This window comes from Protopterus annectens, chromosome 5.part0, assembly GCF_019279795.1.
Source record: "Protopterus annectens isolate FY-2018-M chromosome 5.part0, PAN1.0, whole genome shotgun sequence".
Classification (NCBI taxonomy): domain Eukaryota; kingdom Metazoa; phylum Chordata; order Ceratodontiformes; family Protopteridae; genus Protopterus; species Protopterus annectens.
The window spans coordinates 487,631,598-487,654,751 of NC_056735.1; the positions used below are offsets into that span (position 1 = coordinate 487,631,598).

The window sequence follows — 23,154 nt, forward strand, 5'->3', positions numbered from 1 at the left end:
GGATTGCCACCTTTCATTATGACCAAAAATGGGCCAAAGCCACACCCCTTGCAGCTCCTACAACCTGCCCTACTCCTCCTCATTCCCCACCCACTTTCCACCCATTTCCTGACATCATAATCATGTCATGTGTGTAAGAATGCCCTCTTTTGTCTTTAGCAATGCTTTTGTTTATGACGATTCACTATTCTTTTATGTTAAAAACCCTAGTAAAATCACCATTGTTTTTGAAACAGAATATTGGAGTTTGTACAGTGTTTCTCGGACTACTAGACAGTTGGTGTGATTTCTGGATAGTCTGGAAAAAACAGACAGGTGGCAATGCTAAAAAATATTATGTTTAGAACAATCCACTGAAATTACTTTACTGGTAAAGCTGAGTGCAACTGGCATGTATGCATACATAATAAATGTGTACTGGCATGAACAGGGCTTTCTGTTGAAGATAGATCTAGTGAATGTTGTGCAATTTTCATGAATATAAATCCTAGCTTTTTTTAGCATGTTCCTTTGTAGATAGAAAATATGGATTGCATAATCTCAGTTTGCATTATGAGTAATGCAACATATCTTATCCCTGCCAAGCTGCAGTCTTCCACCTTTTCAGTTCATTGTCATAGCATGCTGGTGTATTAATCATCGGTTCCTTCTACTGCCATCTGCTGATGGCAGCCAAATAAATAAGTGTGGTGCCTGTCTCACTCTGTACTCATAACAAGATTTCCCAGGCACAACTGTTGTATTTGATATAAGCTCAATAGGTACATTTTAATTCTGAATAAAGACAGATCACACAATTGAGAACTTAAAGCAGAAAATATAAAGAAAGCATTCCCCCACCACAGGTGTGCATACATGCTTATATATGTATCCCTCATGTACACAGAATCCTAAATTTCTCATCCTGTCATCTTACTTAAGCTCTAGGAGTGGGAGTTATTTCAAATCACACATATGGATATATGTATGTTAATAGCACTTCATCTGTCTGTAACTCCCTTTTTCCATTTTTGCACATGGGGTTGGGATGTCACATCAAGACTGGCATTCATCCTGAGTCAGTGTTCATACTATTAGATAAGAAAATCTAAAACTACTCTGGTTATAAGTTGCACACACAATGTGAGTGTGTGTGTGTGTGTGTGTGTGTGTGTGTGTGTGTGTGTGTGTGTGTGTGTGTGTGTGTGTGTGTATGTGTGTGTGTGTGTGTGTGTGTGTGTGTGTGTGTGGGTGTGTGTGTGTGTGTGTGTGGACATGTATAATACACACCAGTTAGAGCAATTATGAATAATTGTGTTAAAATGTATTTGCAAGATGTATATTAAAATAAATAAATGAATCATTGTGGAGACTGCATGCATTTTTTAGCATCAGGTGCCTTGGACAGTATTTATTATCTAATACATTGACTTGTCTTGGTCCAGCTGGTAGTCATTTTCTGGGTAGAATATTTTAAGTTCTGCAGGGGTGTTATTGCTGTCATTTAGTTTAACTGTACTTGACATAAACTTTCTTATAAGGCAAGTATATTCAGCTTTATTCTGATATGTCTGAAATTTCTCCTACAGGCATTCACTATGGTCATTGCTTGCCTAATCATTCTGGTCATGCATCCATTGGTAGTCATGCATTTGGTTGAATCAGTTTTCATGAATTTGTTTTGTGGGTTATATTACTGATTTATTTTATATTATTAAAATGAAAAGAATGATGGCCGCTTAGAAAACTCTCCCTTTAACACAAAGCAGTTAATAACAAAAGTTAAAATAAGGAGAGTAGCAGATTAATTTCTCAGCGATACACACTATCAAACCTTGGAAAAAGGCGCCAACTGGATGAATTCAAAAGTTCCAGCAGTTTTTCACTTCACCGCAAAGCAAATCAAACAAATTCTTCATTTAGTAAACCAAGGCTCGTGTTTAGCTCAGTTATATATCCAAATAAAGCAGCAATGAAGCGGCAATAATGCAGTCCACGAATGCAATATATTAAAACTGTTATTTATTAAAACAAATAATCTTATTTGTTCTAATAAATAACAGTTTTAATATATTGCATTCGTGGACTGCATTATTGCCACTTCATTGCTGCTTTATTTGGATATATAACTGAGCTCCACACGAGCCTTGATTTACTAAATGAAGAATTTGTTTGATTTGCTTTGCGGTGAAGTGAAAAACTGCCGGAACTTTTAAATTCATCCAGTTGGCGCCTTTTTCCAAGGTTTGATAGTGTGTATCGCTGAGAAATTAATCTGCTACTCTCCCTATTTTAACTTTTGTTATTTTATATTATGTTGAGTTACATTATAGTCAAGATTTAATTTCTTGACTAAATGCTTTAATAATGATATTTCTCTTCTGCATTGTTGCACAACTGTGTAGTTAGTATTTGTAAGTAACTGGGTGTGAGGTTCCTCATGTAAATATTTAGTTTGCTTTTTATTTGTGTTTTACTGAGTGCATCAGTTATTGTTTCATTGTGGTGTCATATTGTTTATTTCTATTTAATGTAAACTCGGGAAATGGAAATTCGGAGGTATTTAGGCATTCACTTAGTGGCATCTTGCCAATTTCTTTTCTTGAAGCAACTCTTCAGATCAGCAAAGACTAAAGTGTCATTCTCTTAGCATCTGCAATTAGCTGTAAAATTCTCTGCTAATCTATGCTAAGTAAGTGGCAATAAATATTACATTTTATTTGCTTGAGAGGCAGTAGTAGTGAAGTTTCAGAGAAAAGATAACTTGTTATCCAGCTTTAATTTTGTTCTGTCAAAATATTTCGTAAACATAATACTTACCATGTAGTCTGCGTATTGGGGAATGTTCAGCAATGTATCAACAATCAATGTTGTGTATCGATTTTATTATCTCTGTATTCTGGGAGAGATACCTTTATTTTTTTATTAATATTTGTGTTGGAGCAGCTATAGCAGTTTTGTACAATTTATGGATAACTATTTTACTGTAAAGGTTTACATAAGTAGCAAATGTTTTCTGTGTCAAGGTGGTATGTTTATTCATTTTGTATAAACGTTTATGCATATGTGCGTCATGTTTTGACATATTTTAGTAGTTTTAATAATATGTGAAGGTTTGGTGACATATAGTTTCAGTGGTTATAGTTTCTGCTATTTTATATCTGTTTAGGTTAAATGTACTGTGTGTCAAGAAATAGCCATGTCCCATCCATTGCTATGACCAAGGTTTGGGTCATCTGTACATTTTCAGGTGGTGTATGGTTATCCTTTTGCATGGAGTAGTCATCTTTCCATCTGTAGTACATAGAGTGGTAATCTCTCCATAAGTGTTTGGCGGTCTAGTCAGTCATCCATATGTAAACAGATTTTGGTCACTAGCACTACATGGATATTTGCTTGGCTAGCTCTGGTTTTCATTTTTTTTATTTATTTATTTTTTTTATGAAACTCACTTTTGGAGTATTGCTGATACAAGTGTCCACATTTTTAGATAGTCAGTAATAAAAATTGAGAAAACATTGAAAACCACATTGAATTTTTTGAGATTCTTTAGGGTCCTCAGTCTTCTGTTTTATCTGAGAGATATTGCTTACCTTAATATCCATAGTATCAGTTCTATATATTAAGGATATTATTGCTTAGCTGAATATCCATGTTATTAATTTCTGTTTACCATTCTAATACAGTAGTGCTGGGTTTTGTTGTGTAAGCATGCATCATTATATAATATTAAAATGCAAAAATATATATTGGGTCTATTGTGTGTGGTAACTGAAATGCTTTCTAGAATAGGGTGTCAATTTAGGGAACAAAGTTTGTGGTAATTGGCAAAGTCTTAAGTCACAAACTGAGATTTCATATGCGGCAATAAAATACATTGTATTTATTACAGAAATTAGACTGCTACATATTACATATATCCACCTTTTTAGTTTTTTATGTTAAAGTAATGTTTCCTATTGACAGTAATGGACTACATTACTTACCCAAGACTGGGAAAATGGGATTCATAAACAAAGTGTACTGCTACACTGCATGAATCTGTGACATTAGTGGGATTCATAAAGTGCAATAATGTCAGTGTTATCTATCATCTCCCTCTTTCTGTTATATTGATAGAGATGTAGATATAGCTATAGATATAGATTTAGATATAGATATACGTATGTTTGCTATCATAATTTGGAAACAAATTTCATCAAGTAGTGTAACATTGAAAGCATACTTTCAAAGAGACAGAAAATCGAAACTTATGGTACTGAAGCTTGAATATTGATGTTCAGATGGCACATGTAGTTCAACAGGCACATTTTCAAAATAGCAAATACCGAGCACTTGAGTTTAGCATGCTTCATGACTGGGGCTGAAAAACATTTTCATTTTCGCCATTAATTTTTGACAACATAATGACTCGACCAAGTGTGTTTCCAATATATATATATATATATATATATATATATATATATATATATATATATATATATATATATATATATATATACATACACACATTTACATATTTATATGGGTTGAATATGTTTTCTGGGGTGTACATAGGTTGTGCAACTGATACATCTTTGACTGTTACCACACATCTTGCCACATTCATGGTGATTCACTAGAGATCAGAGGGATGTGCCTGCTTCTAGTCTAGGCATGCACCCTGCGTATCAGTAGTCCTATACCTGACTTCAGTGTATTTTCTGTTATAATCGTTATCTTCATGTGTAGGCTGTTGTGAAGGTACTGTATTGCTACAATGAAGAGGGATTCAAAGACAAGATAAGCAACACATGGTGTTGTATTAAGTCACTCCAGTACTGCATTCATGATATCCAATCTTCATTTAAGTTTTTTAAATATAAAATTAGGGTGCCAGATTTAAATATGGCACACTCATAATCAAAAGTTTAATGTGTGATAATTAGCATATAATTCCTGGCTTTTGTATTTAAAAAATCATTTCTTCTTTCCTGAGATACAACAATGTTGGAGTGTGTTTGTGTGTATGTGTGTGTGTGTGTGTGTGTGTGTGTGTGTGTGTGTGTGTGTGTGTGTGTGTGTGTGTATATATATATATATATATATATATATATATGTGTGTGTGTGTGTATAAAATGGAAACAGCCATGTGAGAGGGTTACAGAGCTCCACGTTGGAGGTTCAGAGTGGTGTTCACACTTGCAAAAGTTATTTTTTGGTATATTAGATTGATCAAGCATGCCTCCCTTTTCACTACTTGGTTCTTTTGTGATTGCACTTATTAGGAGCAGTAGCGAAGCAGCTATGATTTGGTCACAAACCTTGAAATTAATTCAGTTGAACAAGTAAGATAACATTCTGTTTTACTTGTTCAAATTAAATGTTTTATTTCAAAATTTAAGGATGTTTTCTTTGAACTGCTTCAGGCAGTCAGTGTCAGTCCTGGCAGCACTGAGGTATTTCACTCCTCATTAATGCAAGTGTTGGCAGGCATGAAAGAGATAACACAGTAACTAGATAGTTGTGTGGAGGGATCTAGCCTAGGCAGAAGTAATGTCTTAACATTTCAGATGGGGGGGAGTGGGAAGAAGTCTGATCTATGTTCAAAAACTTGTAAATGTTGGAGGAGGTGCACCCTAGTATTTTCCATTCTGTTGAAGATGAGATGTCTGTGTGTGGATGGGGGTGGGGTGGGGTAGCATTACAGCTTTTAGCTGCTGTTGCTGCTGCTGAAGGCTGAAATCAAGAGGAGAAGGAGGGAGGGAATGATATCAATATTTATTTATTTATTTATTTAATTATTTATTTCAGTTTGATAACTGGGGAAGTCCACTGGGCCAAGAAGAACCCATTTTCAGTGGAGGCCCGGGGAGAAAAGCTCCAGTAGCAATGCAATTTACTTACAGTCAGAGACATGCAAGCAAGGGTAGAAGACCAAAGATGTGATTAGGGAGGAGTGAGGGACATGTTACTTAGACCTGAACAATGTCTTCAGATTTCAGCATGGGTAAGTTATAAAGAGTGCCTAACCTAAATAGAAGACCAGTCTTATAATTACTTTTGGGCAGAGGAAAGTGTGTTGGGAGGGAGGTTATATTTAAAATGGCATGAAGATGGGGGGTGGGGGCTGCACTGCTTTCTGTAGCACTACATTTACAGGGCATTGATGTGTGCCATGACTCACTGAGCCACCCAATGCACGTGGCAAAGGACTTGTGTCATGGAGCAGAACAAACTGCTTATGTAATTATATCAGGGCATCAGTGTGTCATGACCCACAGAGCCACCCAGTGCACATGGCAAGGGCATGTATCATGTAACAGAACAAACTGCTTATCTAATTGTATCAGTATAGCAGAGCATTGGAGTGTACCATGACCCACAGACCCACCCAATGCATGTGACAAAGGGCCTGTATATTTATTGTCTGATTTTCGTCACAGAAGTTGATTTAAGTTCTCTTTGAATTCTGTGGTTACTGATATTGATTATTCTTTTCTTGTACAATGTTTTATTAATTTGAAGCTGAATATACATTCCTTAAATGAGTATGCAATTAATGGTTTGCTAATGCACAAATGTCTTGTGCAGCATAATAAATGCTATGCATATAGGTAACAGCTGATAACAGTGGTGATCTGTGTTCCTCTTGTCAAAAATGGATGATTTGCTTAACATTGTTTGAAGTAAATCTAGACTTAATGATGATGATTGCACTTGTGCAATTGGCACAGCTTGGAGAACTGTTGTTTCATATAAAAAAATCTAAGCCTGTTTCCTACCTTTCCTGTAACTAGTGTAGTCTAGATTCAGATTTGCTGTATCCAGGACTATATGTAATCTTCTGAGCCCCCCAAGCTTTCTGTGTTGGAGGGAAGCCTTCTAGCTTATCAGTGGGAGTGGTAAGCACTAGGTAACCTATCTACCACATAAGGAGTAGTTCTGGCCCAGAAATTGTAGTTACTGGCTGTTTGGGCAGTTTTTCCATCTCTCTCAACTTTCTGATTTAAAAGCCTGCATTTGCACTTGTTTCCCCCATTTCCTGTAACTAGTTTAGTCCAGATACAGATTCTTAGTTTTAGCACTTGAATTTGCTTATTCGTGATCAGCACTTGCTCAGAACTTGTTGTAAGCACTAAATAAGCTACTAATTACTACAGCACTCAACATTCCTCATTACCTAGAGGAAAACTGTTTTGGTACTTACTTTCCTCACTTGCTTAGAGAAAAACAGCTCTTGTACTCACTTTCCTCACTTATCTAGCGGAAAATAGTTTTTTTTTTTATTCAGGCATGTCCAAGGGTCAGCTCCCAGTGTTCTGTCTTGTCTATCTGATGAATCTGGGCATCTTGGGGCAATGTAGAAATTGCCTCATGTACACAGACAACCCCCTCCTCCTATCAGCCAACACTACAACCTGTGAGAGATGCACTTATCTAGCCAAACTGGAGGTAAAGCTCTCTCCAACCAAGACTGAACTTGACAGTCAAGAGGAGAAGGTAAACACTTGCACCACACCACACACATCACATAGTCTCACTAAATCTACACCACCACAATCCACACATAGAAACACAAATACATTCACGGAGGCTCTCAATAATAATCTGCTCAAGCAACAGAGACCTCCAAAGCAGAAATGCAAGCAACCTCCACCCCCCAACACAACCCAAATGACACATAGCCCACAGACTCAGTGTGCCACTCAACCACAGCCAATAAGGTAAAACAATGTACCCAACACACTAGTCATAGGTGACTCTATAGTCAGGTACACTTCTATCCTACTCACCAGGCTAAACAAGAAGAAGGTTACTGTCAGCTGCCTGTCGGGTGCCAGGATCCGCCACATAATCCACGCATTCAGGTCACTCCACAACAAGTACAAATATGACTCTGTCATTGTCCATGTTGGTGTGAATGACCTGAGATGTACCTGCTTGGACTACATGAAAAGAGACATGGAAGAGCTATCCGATCTTGTAGCACAGGCAGGTATGACCCTAGCCCTGAGTAGCATTCTGCCATCACCTAGAATGATACCGCAGTGCAAGGACAAAATGATTGACTTCAACAATTGGCTAAGCTTCTGGTGTCATTCTAAAGGGATCCAGTATCTGTCTGCCTGGGAGGACATGGTCGACAGACCATAATGCTTTGTCAGAGATGGCCTGCACCTGTCACCCCTGGGATTCTGGATACTGGCTAAGGTTCTTGCCGCACCTATAGTGCCATTTTTAGGAAAGGTTCAAATGACAAATTCACCACTGTAGCAGGAACAGGCAAGCAAAAACTGAGGGTCAAGCTACTCAATGCTACAAGTCTAAATCTCAAAATGCACTCACTCGAGGCACTCCTTAAAATGGAGAACATTGATATCTGTGCAGTGACTAAGACCTGGTTCAAGGCTCCAGAGAGCACCCCTGCACTACCAGGCTAAAACTCATACCACACTTTTCGGCCATGTAACCTGGACCGGAACCCCAAAGTCAGAGGTGTGTCCATATTCATTAAGGATATCCACACCTCCAGGCTAGTTGCTCAGCATAATGCATCCAAGGTTATCCAAGTGCAACTAACTCTGGGCAAAACTGCAATACAAATTGTAGCTTGCTACAGATCCCCCACCATGCCCCAGGATTCCCACTCCTCTTTTCTTGATGTACTGGAAAACATTAGGATTCAACCAAACACCCTAATAACGGGCGATTTCAACTACCCCACCATTAACTGGGAAAACTACTCATATACCAACTCCTTCGCTCAACGCTTTCTGGAATTCATAAACTCCAATGCCCTGGATAAACTTATCCACACCCCCATCAGGGGCAACAATATCCTAGATCTAGTCATTACCAACATGAGTGACCGGTGTTTCACACCTGAAGTCAACGCCTCATTGGTCCAATCTGACTATATGCTAATCACCCTAAATATCCACATCCTGCCCCCCCCCCCCCCATTAAGGAAACCATGGTAAAAAATTTCTGCAAAGCCAACTTCATGCTTCTTAAGACAGAAGTGGTTAACTTCATGACACCCATGCAGATGGACAATACAATTACGACTACTGAATCCTACACAATTGCACTTTATAAGCACTTACACAAGTGCATGGCTCGTGCTATCCCAAACAGAACCAAGATGCTATCCTCTATAAAAAGGAAGCCAATCTGGTGGTCCCCTGCCATAAACAAACTGTACAACAGAAGGAAAAAACTGTTGCAAAAGAGAGTAAAATCCCATGAGTGGAGGAGCTCCCTGGTCAGCCTCAGTAAGAAGCTCTGATCCCTGATAAAATTCTCCAAAGCTAGTTATATAAACAAAATCGCCACTGATTCTAAAGACAACCACAAAGTATTCTATAGCTATGTCAAGAATCTCAATGGCAACACTCAGATCTGCTCTGAGTTACAGCACAATGGCACTAACTATACAGACCCGACTGATATTGCCAACATCCTGGCAGATAGGTTCAGTGCTAACTTTACCTCCCTCTCACCCCATAAAGGGCCCATCTCTATACTGGAAGAATGCAAAGTTCCTGTAATCACGGCTGCACAGGTAAAAACCACACTCTCCAAAGCCAAGTACACAGCATCCATGGGACCAGACAGCATCCCAGGCTGCGTTCTACATGAACTACAAAATGAACTGGCACCCCACCTAACTACCGTGTTCAGTCATAGCCTCACCTCAGGCTTTGTGCCCGCTGAATGGCACACAGCGATGGTTATACCACTCCACAAGGGGGGAGCCACCACGGACCCTGGGAACTACTGCCCCATTAGCCTGATGAGCCTGGTCTGCAAGGCCATGGAATGTATCATCATGGAACTTATAAACAAAGACATTGGTAATCACCAAACTCTGAACCCCACCCAGTTCGGGTTTGTAAACGGCAGATGATGTCTCCTAAACCTGACAGACTTCTTTGAAGCAGTCACCAAAGCCGTAGATGAGGGTAATGTGGCTCACACAGCCTATCTAGAACTTTCCAAGGCTTTCTACACCATCCCCCACTCTGGAATTATAGATAAACTCACTAAACTAGGTACTAGGTATAAATCACTATGTCACAAGATGGGTTGCCATCTGACAGAACCCGCACTGTGAAAGTAGCAGACTCCAAATCTGACTTCAGACCAGTGACAAGTGGGGTACCACAGGGTTCAGTCCTGGGTCCTCTCCTGTTTGGTATCTACTTCTCTGAAGTACAGGCTAACACAGAAGGTCTATGTCTAACGAAGTTCACAGATGACTGCAAACTAGGAGCCATAATCGAAACTCCTAACGATGTGGACATCCTACAAAAGGACCTCACTGAGACAGATGCCTGGTGTCAAAGCCATGGCCTCAAGCTCAGTGCCAAAAAGTGCATTGTCATCCCCTTTGGTAAAAACTCTCACTCTCTACCCATGAACTACAACATAGGCGGTAGTATACTTAACACCAAAAGTGTGATAAAAGACCTTGGGACACAGGTGAACAGTAGTCTCTCCTTTGATAATCACATCACCACAGTAGTCAAGAAATCCTTCTATGTGGCACACCTCATCACAAATGGTTTCTCATCCAGAAAAAAAAAAGGTCATTGTTCCCCTGTACTCATCACTCATTAGACCCATTATAGATACAATGCCCCTTTTGGTATGTACCTCACAAGACATCTACAACAACTGGAAAGGCCACAGAAATACCTCACAAAGAGGATTTCCAGCCTCAAACAGATGCCCTGTGCAGACTGTCTAAAAAAACTCCAGTTTTACCACATCGCATATCGCCTACTCAGAGGTGATCTCTGCCTAACATACAAAGCTATGTCAAACCCAGAGCTGTTGGAAATGCTCACTTAAAGAAATCCCAATCTCTCCAAGCTACACAATCCAGGGACCTAAACCTTGTCACTACAATAAACAGAACATGCAGGAGGGATAGATTCCTGTCCCAGAGACTTCCCATACTCTGGAATAAACTACCTATCTATATCAAACAAAGCTCCTCATTAGTACTCTTCAAGAAAAATCTTGATGATTGGATGAGAAATAGGAAATTCACCCCGGGGATCACTTCGGTGGCTCTGCTCAACAGTGGCACAGGAAAATAATTTTCTTGTGTGGCAAAAGCCAATGTACCTTTTTGGCTGGGCTTGTATAGGCCCTAGGGCCGATAGCCTAGTACCTACCTATGAATCTATGACTGGACTGATGAGATAAATAATGTTAGGCAAAGAATAAGTAGAACGCATTTAGATAATGATGCATCTATTGTGTGTAAAGATCATTCAACCCCTATGAAACAAGATGATGCCCCTGACAACTTTGGAATTCTGGATACAAGTATTCAGCAATCTGAGGATTCAGAGTGTTTAGAAGGAAAAAAAAGAAAGAAAGGAAGAAGTTCACAACAAATAACAAGGAAGTCAAAGAAACTGATTAATGTCTGTAAAGGAAAGAGAATATGTACTAAAAAGGACACTGCTTTGTTATGTAACATACAGGTTACAGGGAATGATAATATGTTCCTATCAGAAAACCTTCAGTCTAAGAAAAAGGCATTTTGTTTTTCCAAACGAGAAGGCTGAAAAAAGTGGCAAGGGGCAGGTGAAAAGGATGAAATCGTAACTGAACGTGGAAGGATTGAAGAACACTACTGTAAGAAAAAAATAAGAGAAAGACAGATGTTGAATACATGGCTCAAGCTGTGGGTTTATAATGCCAGCTGGATGAGAATTTAATACACAATGAAAATGGTGGGATTAATATGACTAATAGTGATGAAGATCTATCCTTTGTAACAATTGATAGAGCAAATATTACTGTATTAGAAGCTGAAGGTTCAGAGATGTTCAGCAAAGATATTCTTGTAATGAATATCAAGAATGTTATTGATTTTATTTGTTCTTGGTTATGAAAATATAGTTATAATGAGACATAATGCCTATAGTCAAAATTTACATGACTTGCTAGTAAAATGCATTAAGGGAGCCTGTACCTTTAAAAGTGGATGTACTTTTTATAATTTTTTAATTGATTTATTGCACTGGTTATATAAGACTTAGTGTGTAACTTGATTTTATTCTGAAGAAGTCATAGTTAAAAATTGACAAAAGCGCTCAATAAAATGTTACTTTTCCTGGTCGTCCAGTTCGCTTTGTATTTTCTTAGTTTTGTTCCTTTTGGTTTATAATGGATTCCAGTTCGCAGAGCGGAGGGGGCACCAGGGAGATACATGAAGACCTGACTTTGGCTATTTATAAGCTAACTGAGCTTATAGGTGCATTTAATACTCAAATTTCAGGATTGAGTCACAAAATCGACAACTTTGTGAATGATTTCAGCCAAACCAAAACAAAACCTGTTTTTACTTCACAGGACTCCCTTTTCAGTATTGCACCAGGGCAAGGTAGCCCTATTCAACAAACAGGAACTAGTAGTAGAGGAACTAATTCTGTTACACCACCAGGCACTTCCCTTTGTTTAGAGGCAGCACACAGAAGCGTGCAGACACAAAGTAATGGCTCTGTACAGTGTAACACAACAAATGCTTTGAATCTAACTGACTGGATTAACAAGGACAGCATCGGTTTTTCCAACAACACCAACCAACCCATTATACAAGGTACTTTTGATCTTAAATTTAAAACTTTGGAAAAAGAATGTTTAAGACTTAAAAAACTGTAAATTGAGAATCAGTACCTTAGGGAATGCCTCAGACATGAACAGGTGCCAAAAGGACTGAGGTACTGGTGTTTTCCCAATGGTTTAACTAACAACAGTGAACTGCATAAAGACTTAATAACTCTGTTTAACTGCCAGAGTTGTGAACTGTTGGAATTGTTAGTTAGAGACAATGATAAAAAGTTTGTAGCGTTGCAAGACACTGTTAGCAAACTTGATGCCACTGTGAAAAATTATGTTAATTTTTGTATTAAACTGAATGAATACAACACTGAGCCCGAAGGGCGAACGGAGAGGGTAGAGACAAGAGAGTGGGCTTTCAAGGAAGACAATCTGTTAAGTGGGTGAATTCTGCAGGTAAGTCTTAAAGTGAGAGAGTGTAGAAGTAAGTTGTGAGGCTAGTAAGAGGAAAGTAAGGATTTCAGTGGAGTAGAATGTGGTTAAAGAAACCCTAGGACAAGGGTGAATAGGTAAAAGAGTGAGTCAGTGAAAAGCAGAAGCTGAAAAACCGGGATAGGGAGGTATAGTAAAGAAATAGGTGTAGGAATTGATATGCAGAGAGTTTATGGTAAGGCGCCACCTAGTGGCTAGTCACTTGATTGCAGCAAAAGATTCACTTACAAGGGTAGCAGGTTATGGGAGAGAGGGAGTTAGGCTACTAATTAAAAGAAAGTGAGTAGGCTGGATATAAGGGTTTGCTTAAAAAGTAAAGAGATAAATGGGGTGGCTGTTGGCTGCTGGCTAACCTGCGTGGGATGCTTGCCTAACCTAGCAGAGTCATTAAACATTAAAATTAGCACAAAGTTCTAGTAGCTGTTGCAGCACATACTTTCACTGTCTTATAACAAGTTGGTCTCTCAGGGAGCTGGTAGGTAAATTCCTGGCTCGGACTATTTTTTCAGAGGCATCCAGGAGGGTGAATTCTGGTGATTTAGTACAGGGATGTACTGGGTCACAAGGCTGGTAAATGAAGGAGGAGAGAAAAAGGTAGTGAGGCAGACAGTACTAGAATTAGAAAGCAAAGAAAAGAGTCTTTTCACACACAGTTACATGTAATTGCCCCATTAAACATCCAAAATCCTCTATTTGTATTAAACGCCTAAAGAGTACAGTATAAATCAGATACAACTATGACTCCAAGAACTCTGCAAAAATACAAACAGGTGGCTAGGATGGAAAGAGCTATATAAGCTTTTTCTTAAAAAATATGTACACCGACAGTAGCAATGAAATTAATATTGTATCAACAACAACCTTTCAGGACTAGGACACAATGTTGTTAGAGTTACTTCATCCAAGAAAAGTAACAGTACTTGGCCTAAGTAATCGGGTAGTACTGCAATGTTCCTTACTTAGGCACATATAATCATGCAGAATAACAGTGGAAACTCCTTTTGCAGCTATACATGTAAACTCCTATATATAGGAACTAGCAGAGACCACGTTTAGTAGGTGCCCAAGTATTTAGTGCAGGCTTTTTCCATGTTTTGAGTGTAGGGAAAGGAAGTCATACAGTTGGTGAAGTAATTATTAAGTAACGGGGAATTAGAACTAAATAAAAGCAAGATTAACTTCGGTGCCTAAAATAATTAATTAATAGTACAAGGCAGATAGGCCGCTAACAACTGCCCCCATGGACACTGCGCTTACTGTGTTTAAGCAAGAAAGGAATATCCAATCTATTTTGAAGTGATTATAGAGATAAAACATAAAAAACCCTGCGTCCATCTGTAGAGCATTGTGAAGGGTACTCCAGGCAGAGTAAAATTAATAATTATAGGTAGAATTAGAGAAAAAAAATAAGTGGTAGAGTGGATTCTACATGAGTAAGTATGTACACATTAATAACATTAATGAAGTCAATGGTGAGGAAATTAATGATGAAAATGAATATCAAAGTGACACCACCCCAGGTCCCATCCCTTTTGGACAACCCTTATGGAGGTCAGAGAGAATTCGAGAACAGAATCACCAGTACAGGAGGCCTCAGAATACAGTATATCAGGGGGAAATACACAACTCACAACAGTACAATCAGGGACGGGGGAGGGGGAGACAAGGGAAATGGCAATAAACTATAATATGTTGCCTGACAATGAAGAGGCAGTTATTATTGTCAATGACCCAAACAACTTCAAAATTTACAACTTAAGTAGTGTCACAGTTACTAAGGATTGGGCAAACCTCTTTGAGAGAGGTCTTAACTTTGTACCCTCCAAACATTTTAACATAGAAAAAACTTTGCTTGACATTATGATTTTCACTAGAACATTTAATTTTAGTGCCACTATGGGTGGAGAAGCAAATAGAAATACTACCATCACTTCTTGTAAAAAGGCAAGTGTAAGTAACCCTCCTTTACATACCACTATACAATTGTACCAAAAAAATTTGTATGAATGACATTAGACAACTTTCTAAAAATTGGAATTCAAATTTATTACACAATTTAATCAAAGAGGAAACCGTACTCCTCGATAATATATCTAATAATAAAGCCATTTGAGTCATGAAACCAGACAAGGGAGGTGGTCTTGTGGTCATGGACCAGGACAGGTACACAGAAAACATGTTAGGACATTTATTTGGGGAAGGTTACTAGCAGATTTCCCTTAATGAACTTAACATTGCATACAGACATAAGGACATGGTTCTTATGGATCTACTTTTGAATGACCAGATATCAGAAGTAGAATTTAACTATTGTACACAAAACAACCCCTGGATCCCAACAATATTTGGGATACCTAAGATTCACAAGAACATCTTGCATCCACATTTAAGACCTATTGTGGATGCAAAAGGGTCCAAGACTTTAACTGTAGCCAAATATATAGACCTCCAGTTAAAGAACTGTCTGGGGTCTTTTTATCATCAGAGACTCATGGGATTGTTTGAAAAAAATCAAACAGGAATATTTCAGTGATGACATCATTTTCACTACAATTGATGTCAAGGACTTATTTAGTGTCATTCCCCACAAAGAAGGTATTGAAATGTTTTATGACTTCTTATGTCAACAGACCAAGTTTTCACACACCAAAATACTTACATTAAGGACATTAATGGAACTTGAGTTGGAGAACAGTTTTTTGACTTTCGAAGGTCATTTATTTAAACAAACCACAGGGGTAGCTATGGAGGCAGCATGTGCACTGGTTTTTGCCAACATTGTTCTGACTCAGTGGGAACTGTGTCAAGTTTTTTCATCTTCAGGGATGTCTCATTGTAAGTTTTACGGTCGTTACCTGGATGACATCCTCATTTTCTGGGATGGAGACCATAACCAGTTGCATGAATTCTTACTGTTCCTCAATTCGAGCACTACATTCCTCAAATTCTCCATGGAAATTAATTCTGATTCCATTAGTTATTTAGACATCAGAATTAGCAAAGACTACATCGATAGCTTATTCTTCTCCACCATCTATCACAAACCTACATACTCAAACTCCCTTCTCCATTTTGAGAGTGGGCACCCTGTACATCAAAAAAGATTCTTAGTCAAAGGCCAGGGGGTGAGACTAGCCCGCATGGTTAGCAGGATGGAAGATTTCCAGAAGGAAAGGGCTGTTTTATTGAGTATGCTTTTAAGAAGAGGATATCCGAAAGAATTTGTTACACCTTTGTTGGAAGAAGTTACTAAAAAGAGATTCGAGGGACATTTCTATCCCTTATTAGGAATTGATATTACCAGATTATGTGCACCGTTGGAGAACAGTAAGAACCATACTGGTCATTTTCACAATGGGCTCATCCTCACGTACACTCCAGGTTATACTTGATTAGGGTTAGGGAAAAACTCTGCTTCACATGGATGGGAAGCCTTTTCCAAATGAGGGGAATTCTCTGAGACACACACCTGTCCCTCCAACATGTCCTATTTATGTCACAAGCAAACTGCAAGTCCCTAGATGTAGGAATTTTGATACTATAGATTTTGTAGCTGTACAAAAGGTCCATCAGGATGGGATCCAAGGAAGCCTTGTATGATAGGCACAGATCACTTCTCAACAGACTGTAGAAAACCAAGTACAAAGATATACATATGAGGTGATCTGCATAAGACATGTTGCTTATGCCTTATATTCTTTTTTGTGAGATACCTCTGTGGACATTTCATTTGTTTGCACATGCCTGGTCAGATACATACAAAATGGGACATTGTACTCAATGGTCGGTCTGATTAGTGCTAAATACAGAGGAAAGATGACCTTCTCAGACCTAGATGCCATGCCCTTGTTTATAAGTTGAGCAACATAGAATGATTTCCTTACTACCTTAGACACATGTTTGTTGAAAGCCAAGTTACTGTCCACATACATGCCCAAATCTCTGACTACTGGGTCCATGCTTAGCGATGTGCTATCAATGAGGTAGTTTCCTAGGGTAGCAGACTTCCCAAAGGGGGCTGTTATGCATATCTTGGCACTGAGTATTAAGCTGTAGCCTGGGCACCAGTTATTTGTCTGTGTTAGTCCTTCCTGCAGGATGTTAGTGTTTTGGGGAGATTCTATGACTGCCCCTAGTTTGCAGCCATCTGTGTCAGCCAGAGGCCTTTGGCACAGAGCCCTGAGGGATTCCATAAGTGACCAGCCTCTTTGAGGAGTTGATCTCCCTTACCCTAACTTCCTGGGTACTGTCTTAGAGCCAGCTGATTATCTAGTGCATATCAAGGTGTTAATGTCTAATTCTGTGAGTTTGTGTACATTGCTTGAGTAGGGTATTGTATCAAATGCCTTAGCCAGGTCATGGTAGGTACTATATTGCCCTAATCCATTGCCTTCATAACCTTTTCAAACAAGTCCACCAGGTTGAATAAGCATGATCTGCCTTTGACAAAGCCATCTGGGTTTGATCCAGTATTTGAAGATTTCCAGTGTCATTATTATTATTGTACATATCCATGATACTTCTTTCCATGGCTTTGCATATAAGACTAGCAGACATATAGGTCTTTAGTTCCCATGGTCCATTGATGGGCCACCTTTGTGCAGAGGGATTGTTTTAGTGTTCCATTCACATGGCACAAAGCCTGAATGGAGAATATGGTTAAGTAGTGACTCCAGATGTCCAGAGAGGTCATGCTTCAGGATATTTAGGAGCCCATTGATGCAGTGTTCTTAGCCTTAACATATTTAGGACCTGATTTCTAGTGATAGCAGAGGGATAATGATTGATGGTATTACCTTAAGGAAGACTAAACTGTAGCTGAATTTGTCAGCCAGCAGATTTGTTATATCTTGCAGCTCTGTGTAGATGACTGCTTTAACAATCAGTTCTGTGCAGTGTTGTGTACCACCTTTGAGATTTCGGATGTAGCTAAAGAAAGCCTTGTGGTTGTCTTTAGCATGGGAGGCAATCTTTACCTCAAAACTGGTTCTGGTAGGCTGGACATAGCACTTCCTAATTTTAGCTATAACATTTTTCCTTTTGTAGTGCAGTCTGTTTGTGTTTGGGTTCCACCAGCATGTTTTTTTTTTTAGTTTATTATTGGCTTGTTTCTGGTAGGTATAGCTGTCTCTGTGCATCTATCACTATGATTGTACAGGGTTTCTCTGTACAATTCTGCATAAGCAACTCTTTACTCTGGGTTTGAGAGGCTTGAAATTTCTTCATGTAATCACTTAACAATAGGTAGTTTGCTTTAGTGTAGCTCCTAACCGTTACATGGTTTGAGGGGATCACAGCACTGATTTTTATTTTGAAGTAGACAGCTTTATGATCTGACTTTGTGAGACAAGACTGCATGGGGGGCAGCATACTTCTCTCATATTTTTCAGTTAAAGATCTAGTATGTTCACACCCCTTGTAGGTGTGTGGTCCTTCTGGTCCAGGGTGTTTGCATTTAGAAAATCAAGGAAACTCTGGGCCTGCAGGTTTGGGGGAGGTTATTTAAGTTTCCCAATTTATAAAAGGGTAAGTAGAAGTCCCCCATGAATAGGGTATTAGGTTGAATGATAAGCACCTCCAGAAGATCTAAGTATGACCCGTGGGTTTTGTGGATCATAGAGGGTGATATATAGCTTGCAAGGATATGATATGGGAGTCTACCTATGGCAATATAGACATGGAAAAGTCCAAGAAAATCATCTTGTTTGACCAGCCTTGAGATATGTTTGTTTTTGATGTAATTTAAGACTCTTCCACCTTATTCCATGCCTATGCAGTAGCTGGTGTAAATGTCTGGGAGGTATTGTATCTCTGCATTGCCAGATTTCTGTAAGCAGCTTTAAACCTTATCTCCATAACTTCACAGATGTCTCCATTCTCCTAGGTGAGAAGAGTTTGGAGCGAGTGAAGTTACTTGCTTAGGCTCATCGCATTGAATAGTAACATCTTTAGATTCCCTTGGGTTGATTTTACTAAGCTGGAAGGTTTGTCAGTTTGGCATTGCTGAAAAAAGGCATTATGGGGTAGGACAATGATTTAACTAATATTTATAAGCCTAGTGGGGACAGGTGCAGACCATCCTTGGGAAAGCAATGTGGTCTGTTGGCCATATCATTCCATGCTGACAAATATTGTATGCCCTTTGAATGACACCAGAAGCTAAGTCAATTATTAAAGTTTGTCATCTTCTGTTCATGCAGTGACATTATCCTTGCTGAAGATAGAATGCTGCTCAATGCTAGGCTCATACCAGCCTAGAAGGCATAGTCTGAGAGCTCTCTGCTCCATAATGTCTCTGTTCATATAGTCTGGGGAGGCACACATTGGGTCATTTACATCCACATTGACTACTACTGAGTCATCATTTCACTTGTGGTTCAATGACCTGAATGCGTGTGTGACTTGGTGTGCATCTTGGCTCTGAGAGGTAACAGCTCATGATTTTCAGCTTATTCAGCCTAATGTGTGGGGCATCTGTATGCCTCGCAATGGAGTCTCCTCTAATTACAATATTGGGTAGTGTGTTGGCTAGCCTTTTGGGCTTTGTAGTTGAGACTGCACGTGATTTGGTTGTTGTTTTGGTGGAGTTGCTTTGGGTTTGCTGAGGATAAATGATGTGGGTCAAGTGTCTGTGAGGTCTTTGGGTTTAGGAAGATTGTTTTTAGTGCCTCAGCATATTATGTGTCAGGTGCATACTATGTGTGGTGGGTGTAATGTGTGTGTTACTGACAATCTGATTGTTATTTTGAGTGCTTGTACACAAGAGTCTTGCCTGCAGCAACATTGAGTAATGACAGCTCTCTCATACTGTTTCTCTAAGGATGACTTGGTTGTCAGTAAACATGAGATAGTTGCTACATTGTCTTAGGATGCCCATATTCTCCAGACTGGCAACTGAGAAATTGCAAAAGTGCATATCTGTGATGTCCGGTCCTTCTATTTGAACTACTAGGGTGTGATACAAGAGGGGTTAATTTTGGGATAACTTGGGTGCATTTGGAGATAAAAGCAAAAACTGGGTTATGTGGGAGTAGATTCATGGGGTAGTGCTCCTGGGCACACAAACTAGTTGCTCTTTGAGCATGTGAGTTACTGGGTACAGTTTCAATCGTAGTTTTATAGGGAAAATTTAGTTTATAAGTGCTTGCATCTATACAAGGCACTGCTAAATGTCTGTAGCCCTCAGGCAATAAAGCAACTTCACTTTAAGCCTTTCCACGTGTTTCCCAACTCAGACAGATCAGGCTATCCCATACTGCCCCTAGATGAGTAATCCCAAATATTCTTAATATAAAAACCCACACATGTCAGCTAAAAGTGAAAAGCTAAGAGAAAACAATTCAACAACTAGCCAAGACAAAACATTTATAGGGATTTTCAAGCAGTTAATTAAACAGCAAGATTACTGAAAAAAATTGCATTTTGCAGTCTTAAACTACAGATATGTGCAATAAGTAATTCAAGGAAATAAAATTAGTACACTTACATAACTTCGGGAAGTGCAACTTTTCAAATAAAAGTACTTACCACAGCATGGAGAACACTAGATACAGCAACACATGTGAGGATGCCAAGTGCTGCTGAGCCATGTGGGAATGAGCCAGAGGTGTACAAATGGGACAAATTTATAGAGGCAATACATCAGTCAGGGGCAGGGGCAGGCACAAAAATGGAAAAAAAAAACAATTTAACAAACAGAAAGGCACTGGGATGCAAATCTAAGCATGCAAATGATAAGCAGACTACGATTCTAGCAGTAACATTGGAATGCATACAGCTGTAGAAATCCAGAAGCACAAATCCTGCAGAAAAAATGCAATTACATTCACGTGTATAGTAGACTCTTAGCTGCAAAATCAAATGATGTGGGTTATAAGTACTCTCTGTATGTAACAAGATGAGTGGTGCTATCATTATTAATTGGTCCCCTATTGGAAGTTCAAGATTCAGTTCTGAGATCCCCAAAACTGAAAACAAAAAATTAAGCAGAGTGCGAACTTGCATCAGTGTGTGAAACTCACTATTGTACGTTAAAAGCAATTTTTGCATGTGGGCCTTAAACTCCGATTAGCTGTATACATGGTAATTCTAAGATGGTTGTACCTCACAGCAGATAGAATACTCTGTGATACATAATTGCATTTAAATTATTCTTAGTTCAAGAAATCTACTAACTGTCTTCATACTTAAAGCAGGAGCCCAGTTAACCCATATGGTACCAAGCCATTTTAGCTAAAACAAATAGTATATGTAATGTATTGTAGTCATGTGCTTTCTACTGAATATGATTGCATCATTTTAAGGTGAAGTCTCTTATATAGAAAAATTATGGAACAGAAATGACATCGGGTATGGGTTCAAAAATGTATCATTTTTAAGTAGAGGCAGTATCCATTATTATGATGAATTTCTGTCTGCATGTTTGATAAAAACATAGTAGATGTATTTCATAAAAAATGATTGACTTGCATAACAATTTAAGGTACTTGCATCTTATTGTGCTGTACTGTGATTTAGTATGGTGACACTGTGATCCCTAGGCATCACATTATCATAGTATATGGAATCCTAGGCATCACATTAATATAGTCGTATGGAGTCCTAGACATCACATTATCAAAGCATGTGGAGTCAAGGCATAACATTATCACAGCATACAGAGTCCTAGGCATCACAGTAACATAACAATCCAAGTTGTAGGCATTACATTATCATAGCTGTAGGGAGTCCTAGGCAATACATTATCATAACCATAGTGAGTATAAGGCATAGCATTATCATAGCCGTACAGAATCTTAGCCATCACATTATCACAGCATACAGAGTGCTAGGCATCACATTATCAGAGCCTTATGGAGTCTTATGTATCACTTTATCATAACCATATGGAGTCATAGGCATCACATTATCATAGCTGTACAAGTCCTAGGTATCACATTGTCATAACCGTGTAGACTCATAGGCATGACATTATCATAGCATATGGAGTCCTAGGCATCACATTACATACCTCTCAACCTCTTAGAGCAAAAATATGTACAAAGCCATGAATAAAGTGGGACAAAGGCTCAAAAATAGGGACATTTCTTAAATATTGATCTTAAAAACTTAGAAAGTTGATAGAATAAAAGGTTTTGCATTAAAATGAATTTTCTGAAGGTTATGAAGTCTGAAACTTAAATGTCTGTAATTATTTTCTAACTTCAGGTGCTTAATTATTTAACACTAATTTTCCAGAAAACCACAATTATATGAAAAAACAGACCAAAAATATGAGGCAAAAATCTGGACATTCAGTGAAAATCTGTATAGTTGAGAGGTATGTCACATTATCATAACATACCATATCCTAGTCACATTATCTTAGCCATATGGACTCCTAAGCATCACATTATCATAACATACAGAGTCCTAGGTATCACATTATTGTAATCAAACGGAGTCATAGGCATCATATTATCATAGCATATGGAGTCCTAGGTATCACATTATCATAGCAGTATGGAGTCCTAGGCATCACATTATCATAGCCTTACAGACTCCATTTCATCACACTATCACAGCATACAGAGTCCCAGGTATCACATTATCATAGTCATACAGAGTCCTAGGCATCACATCTTCATATTATGGAGAGTCCTAGGCATCACATTATAGTAGTTGTACAGAGCCCTAGACATCACATTTTCATATCCTCAAGAAATCTACACTTAACTATAAATTGTAACTTGGTACACAGTAATAACTTATGATTTATAAAGCTGAGTGTCTACATATTACTGCTGGTGGTGACAGACAATTGTTTTAGGATGGACACCATGGCTCTATGCCTCAGCAGGAGAAATTTTCCCCTGGTCCTACAGGATGACACTGCTGAAGCAACCAGAGATCGATTAGCAATTTGGGCACATGACAGAGCTGGCAGGGGAGGATGGGCATACTCCTTCTAAAAGGGAAGGGTGTGGTCTGGGCCGTCTAGTGCTACAATCTCTTGGATTAGGCATGTCAATGCAAATGATGGTCCAGGGAAGAGGTAATCAATTGTCAAGCCACTTCAGTGGTAGCTATCACCACAAGTACACATGAACCTGCTTCTGTTATGGGGAGGACATTATAGTT

General features: G+C 38.8%; 1 protein-coding gene across 1 annotated transcript in view; it reads left to right on the top strand.

Annotated features, from left to right (window-relative positions):
* XK (X-linked Kx blood group) overlaps nucleotides 1–23,154 on the top strand; it is a 264,509-nt gene that overhangs the window by 239,443 nt on the left and 1,912 nt on the right. The gene's annotated exons all lie outside the window — the stretch shown is intronic.